Here is a 6,591-nt window from a genome sequence, read left to right on the forward strand (position 1 = left end):
AACGTTCATAGTTCTAGCTCACTTTTTCCCCACACTCTTTATCACACATGCATGCAAGATAAACCACCCTCTTTCCCATGAAGTATCACCCTAGTACCCCATTATAGCTATGTTTGAAATTAAGAGCTGGGGTGATGAAGTCTTACTTTTTTCGATGAAGAATTTGGTGTTCTACTTGAATATTTCCAAGCTTTGAGTGATGGTTTAAGATTAATTGATGAAAATTAGGCCCTCCCTCTAGAACCCTCTCTCTCACTCTAGAGATATCAGAAATAAGCTTCAAAATAGACTAGAGGGGTGTTTTAACGGAATGGGGCGGTTTTAGATTAAGAAATTGGGTGCCCTGACATAGGTCTGTGGTCGCATATGCGACCGCATAATGGTTATGAGGTCTGCAAAGTGACCGCAGAAATGGCCCTTAGGGGCCTAAACTTTCGGCCCAGATATGCAACCAGTATGCGGTCCGCATACTTGTTTTGCGGTCGCATAATGCACTGCAGAACTCCCTCCACAGAAACCCAAGAGGAATTATGCAACCAATATACGGTCCGCATAGTGATTATGCGATCGCATAATCGACTGCAAAACTAACCTCAGATTGGCCAAACTTACTGCTTCACTCTGCGGCCATTATGCGGCCCGCAGAGTGATTATGCGGCCGCATAATGGGCCGCAGAAATGCGTTCATCTGGTAAACATTTTCCTCTAAGTCCGTAGGGTACTGTTCAATCCAAAAAGACTGAAGCGAGCCGCGAAGAATTTCTACTATAGTAATGCAAGAATCTATCTTTGCACCACGAAACCCCGAGTTTTTGGTTAAATGTTTTACGGGTCCTTACATCTTCTTTCATATCAAACATTCTAGTTTATTGATGCCAATAGTCCTCTATCATTTATTATGTGCTTTCACCATATATTCCGGTGGCACGGTAACATTAATAGGTACAACGACACTTCTCCTAGCAACCGGTTCTTTCAATACCTCCTCGCTGCCTCGAACCCATGGGTTACTCATATGGAAAATGAGATGCGACAAGGAAATTAACTTCCTATCTTAAGCTCTATCGTACGAACTGGAGTATCAAAGAACTGTGAAATTCCTAAATGTCCAAGTAGCCTCCTCATTATAGATGTGGTCGACACACCGATAAGAAGGACCCTACTAGACCCGACTCTGAGATATCCTAGGACACTTAAAAACCTTAGGCTCTGATACCTAGTTTCTCACGCCTCGAACTCGGGTAGCCCGACCGGCACTCAACCGAGTGAACCCGGTCAAGCAAGCCTGCTAGATACTTTCTACCCAAACTCATTTATGAATAAAGATGAGATGCACTCCATTAGTTAAACACTAAAAAGATTTCATTAACAACTCCCAATTAATTCCCATTAGCAACTTCGTTCATAATTTCCGAAATATTACAAGTTTATAGATATAATGAAAAACATGTTTGCTAAATACCAACATTTGTAGTTCAATTCCCCACAGCAAACACCACCCACAACCTGACTACGGAGCCTCTAAGTACAACAGAAGAGTAATATGGAAGTGCCGGCAACAAGGCCCTGGGTATACCTTAAAACACAATTTACAACTCAAATGACATTAGGCCCGGAATAGAGTAGGACTCACCAAAACCTACTGAATAGAGAGTGACTGCTAACGAGGAACAAAGCTGCCCGCTGATGAACCACCTACATCCATTGAAGATGTAGCGCCCCCGACAAAAAGGATGTTAGTACATATGTAATGCTAACTGTCTACTTTCAAAATAGAATGCCAATAAAATAAAGGGAAAACCATAGAAGCAGCAAGTCACAATCAATGATATCCAAATACTAAGTTAAAACATAGTAATTTCTAAAATACTAAGATAATATTAATTTTGGTTGGGAGATCTTTAGCACCGATATAACACTGTTCACAATACCACCGTACTTTTAGTACAGAGTCCGATCATGACCCAATCGGCTAGGCCGTCTCATTCGAGACATCAAGCACAGTCACAATATCGATCACAATTTAAATTATAATTTCTAGCACAATCACCACCATGTGTGCAGCATAGCATCTGATCACGACCCGATCGACTAGGCCATCTCACCACAATGTCGTGTTGATCGACATCATCCTTTTCTATCAATCATCTCATCCTAATTAAGGGGAATAATGTTATCACATCTATCTCATCCCAAATAAGGGGAATAATTTTATCACATCAATCTCATCCCAAATAAGGGGAACGATCACAATCCACTCCTACACTGGCACGTGTAGTTTTGGGGTTAGGTTATTTCAACTTACCCTTCCTCGATGACTATCGATACTCCCAAAAATATTTTTTTGATTTGCATACAAAGGAAACAACAATACAAATGCATTTACCTCATAACCTTTCACACCATTTATAGCCTCATTGGAATATTTTCATCCACTTACAACATCATTATTTTATTGGCTCTCTTGGCCATACATATGATTCTTCATTCATGGCACATTGGCTGTATTTCATATTCTACATTTTCGCGTCTTTCCTTCTCATGGATCCTCATCATAAATATCAACAAATAGAATATTCCGAAAATCACAACTTTAGGTTCATTGGTAATGAAGACTTTAGACACAATGAATTTCTTTCCAAGAAATGGAGTAAAATGATTGGCAATCGAAGCATAAGTTGAAATCATAAACGAGTAACACATCATTTATTATAGAAACACTTTCCCCCAAATGGGCAATACACAATTTTAACTCATGAATACATAAGAGCTTAAAACACGTTGGAAATACTTACAAAGCATAGCATTAGTTGAAACAACACCATTTGGGCACGACTTGAGTACATAAGCTTTTAGGTAAATCTATTTTCGTAGTCAATTTTGGAACAGTTGAATCAAGGATCATTTATTAACCTTTCTCATATCATTTCATTTCATTGGCACCATTGGCCCCAAGTATAACTTTCATTCTTGGCACGGTGGCCACACTATATATCTTCAACCCACTTCTTTTATTTTCAAGCATCCTTATAGATTATCAACAACAAGGCATGTCAAATCAAGACTTTAGGTACACATATAAGCAATTGGAGTTTCAGCCGCATGGAGTATTCTTTCCAAGTTAAGCCTAATGGACTTTCATTTGAAACACGGCTCAAAGCCATAACATTTTAATAAACATATTATTCTGAACACTTTCACGAAGGACAACCTAATGTGATAGGAACATTCAGAACATATTTTGAATGCATAATTCTCCACACTTGCTTACTCGAGACAATCGAATTTATTAGGAACAACTCGGAACATGGGAAGTAGGAACTTGAGCCAATAATACTTGAAACTTACGGGAACATCATGGAATTTATTTCTAAAATAGTAGTTTAGCCAACATACCTCGCTTTGAGATTTCTTTAAATTACTACAATGTTCCGGAAATCCTAGCAACTTCAATCTATTTTGAGACATAACAAAATTGATCACAAATTAGGAAGATATTTATGGTCTCAGTTCATTTGAGCATTTATAAAACACTAGATGTGCAAATTGGTTACAAGGTTCTTCCACAAGTTTTCTTTCACTTCACAACCCAATATTTACCCATTAGGGCTTAACAATCTTCCCAAAAACTTTATTGGTACATGCATGTATACATAATACTCTCACATCCAAGAATCATACTCCCAATCACCCATCTTTTACCCGAAACTCAAAATTGAAGGCTAGGGTTAGAATCTTACCTCTTGAGTGAAGATCCTGTGAGATTTCCTTGTTGTATTTCAAAGCTTGGATATGATATTGATGAACAAAGCACTTGAGCTTCTTCCTCTCTCTAGAGCACTCTCACTTCTCTCTAAAAATAACAGGTTTTTGCCTTCGAAACAAGTCCCAAAGACTATTTATCAAAATGGGGTCGGGTTATAAAAATAAAAAAATGGACCCTCTGATTTCAACTCTGCGGTCGCAGAATTTACCGCAGATCACGTATGCGGTCCGCAAACTGGACCGCAAAATTGTCATCAAAATCTGTGCTAGACTGGTCAAGTCTGGGACCATTCTGCGGTTCGTAGACCACTTATGCGGCAACAGAATTCATTATGCGACCGCAGAATGGGTACAAAACAACTTTCAAAATTCAACAACAATAATAACAGTCCTAGTTCGGCAACAAAGCTTGGCAAAACATGAATAAAGCCAGTCCATCTCCATTATTACATCTAAATCGACCATCCCCAATTCAATTAGATCGGCCATGGTGTCCCAACCATGCAACGTGATGACACAATTCATATAAACCCACACAGCCAAAATAGACTCACCAACCAGAGTAGATACATAGAACGACTCATGAAGCTGTTTCGATTCTATCCCAAATTCCATATCAATATAAGGAGTGACATATGACAAAGTGGAACCTGGATCAATAAGAGCATACACATCATGAGATTGGACAGTCAATATACTTGTGACAACATTTGGAGAAGCCTCTGAATTCTGGCAACCCCTCATAGCAAAGAAATAGCCGGATCCTCCCGAACTCTATGCTCAACACCTAGCTGTACCATACCCTGCGGGTGTTGGATTGCCTCGAGCTGGAGGAGGTGATGTGGATGTAGTAGCTGCAGAACTGGCTGGCTATGCCGTGCCCCTGCCCGCACCCTGGCGGGACGAACGACAATCCCTCAAAATGTGACCCCTCAATCTGCAACCGTAGCATATAGGTAAGTCCATGTAGCATATTCCTAAGTGCATCTTTCCACATCTAGGGCATGGGGGCCTTGCTGCTGCTGGAATCTACCACTATGCCGACCCTGCTGGTAGGAGCCCATGATGCCCTAATTGGGCCTGAAACGGCTCAACTGCTGCTGATCGGGCCGTGATGGCGGTGCACTAACTGAAGACTGAGAAGAGGACTGAGATGGCCCTGATGACCCTCCCCTGAATGCTGACCTACCACCACCAGAAGAACCACCAAAGTTGCCCGCAGACCGGGCCTTATTACTACCCTCTCGCTCCATTATGTTCCACAATTTGCGAATCTTTGTGGCTTGAGCGAATGCCACCATCTTCCATAGTTAATATGATAATTCAATGCAGCTGTAGCAACCTTATTAATTACCAAGGGACTAAGTCCCTGCATAAACTGGTGCACTCTAGCCTCCATAATGGGCAACATGTAAATAGCATACTTGGACAGGTGCGCGAATCTCATATGGTACTCCCACACACTCAAGCTACCTTGACTCAGGCTCTCGAACTCAGCAACACGAGTTTCCTTAGTCTCGACAGGAAAGAAATGATCAATGAAGGCATCAGCAAACTCACCCCACCTTGCCGGAGGGATCCCCTCCTCACAGGACTCCTCCCACAGCTCAAACCAAGAATATGCCACCTCTTTCTAGCGGTAGGAGGCTAACTCCACTGCCTCTGTCTCAGTAGCACGCATAACTCAGAGAGTCTTGTGCATCTCATCAATGAAGTCATGGGGGTCCTCATCAGGGTTAGTACCCATGAACACTTGAGGATCCAACTGGAGAAAACTGTTCACCCTGGAACTAGCAGAATCCCCTGGCTGACTTGAAGAAGTGGGTGCAACATTTGGTCTCTGGGCCTGGGAAGCCACTATTTGAGCCAACATCTGTATGGCTCCCCTAAGATCCCCATCAGAAACACCGAAATCGGAAGGTGGAGCTGGAGGAGGAACTGGTATATTAGTTGGAGGGACCGTTGCAACCTTAGTAGGTGTAGGGGCAGGTGCAGTCTGAACAGTTGTAGTAGAATCAGGCAGTGTAGTAACTGGAGGAATATTCTCACTCCTTGGGTGCTCACTCGCATAATTAAATATAGAATCAATTGCCACTCCTGGGGTGACATTGTCTCTTTGGCCAGTTTTTGCCTTCTTCTTAGGCGCCATATACTGAAAGTTAGAGCAAATCACGAGTTAAAGGAGGAACAATCTTACAATCAGCTTTATCGCATGATCAACAACATGAAAGAAGGGTATTATTCCTAAATGCCCAAGTAGCATCCTAATTATAGATGTGGTCGACAACACACCGATAAGAAGTACTATACTAATCACGGCTCCATGACATCCCAAGACACATTTAATCCTTTAGCTCTAATACCAAGTTTGTCACGCCCCGAACTCGGGGAGCGCGACCGGAGCTCAACCGAGTGAACCCGACCGAGAAAGCCTATTAGATTTCCTTCTACCTAAACTCATCCATGAATAAAGAGAATACATATTTTTGTTAATTAGACAATAAGGTGATCACGCTGCAATACCCATTTCTTACCATTAGTTACATCATTTTAGAGTCTCAAATTTCACACACATTTTCATGGTCTAAAGTGGAACAAGTAATTTAAACACAACATAACATTGTTTGACTTCCCCAACACCAATATACAACCCACACTTGTCTACGGAGCCTCTAATAGATACAGAAAAGTATAATGATAATACCAGCAACAAGGCCCCGGTTATACCTCAAACATAATACATAAGGAATAAAAGATATATGACCTCGAAATGAAGTGGTGCTCACCAAGTCTGCTGGGAAAAGGGTGTACCGCTATCACCGAGCA

The sequence above is a fragment of the Nicotiana tomentosiformis genome, chromosome 4, assembly GCF_000390325.3.
Source record: "Nicotiana tomentosiformis chromosome 4, ASM39032v3, whole genome shotgun sequence".
In the NCBI taxonomy this organism is placed as follows: Eukaryota; Viridiplantae; Streptophyta; class Magnoliopsida; order Solanales; family Solanaceae; genus Nicotiana; species Nicotiana tomentosiformis.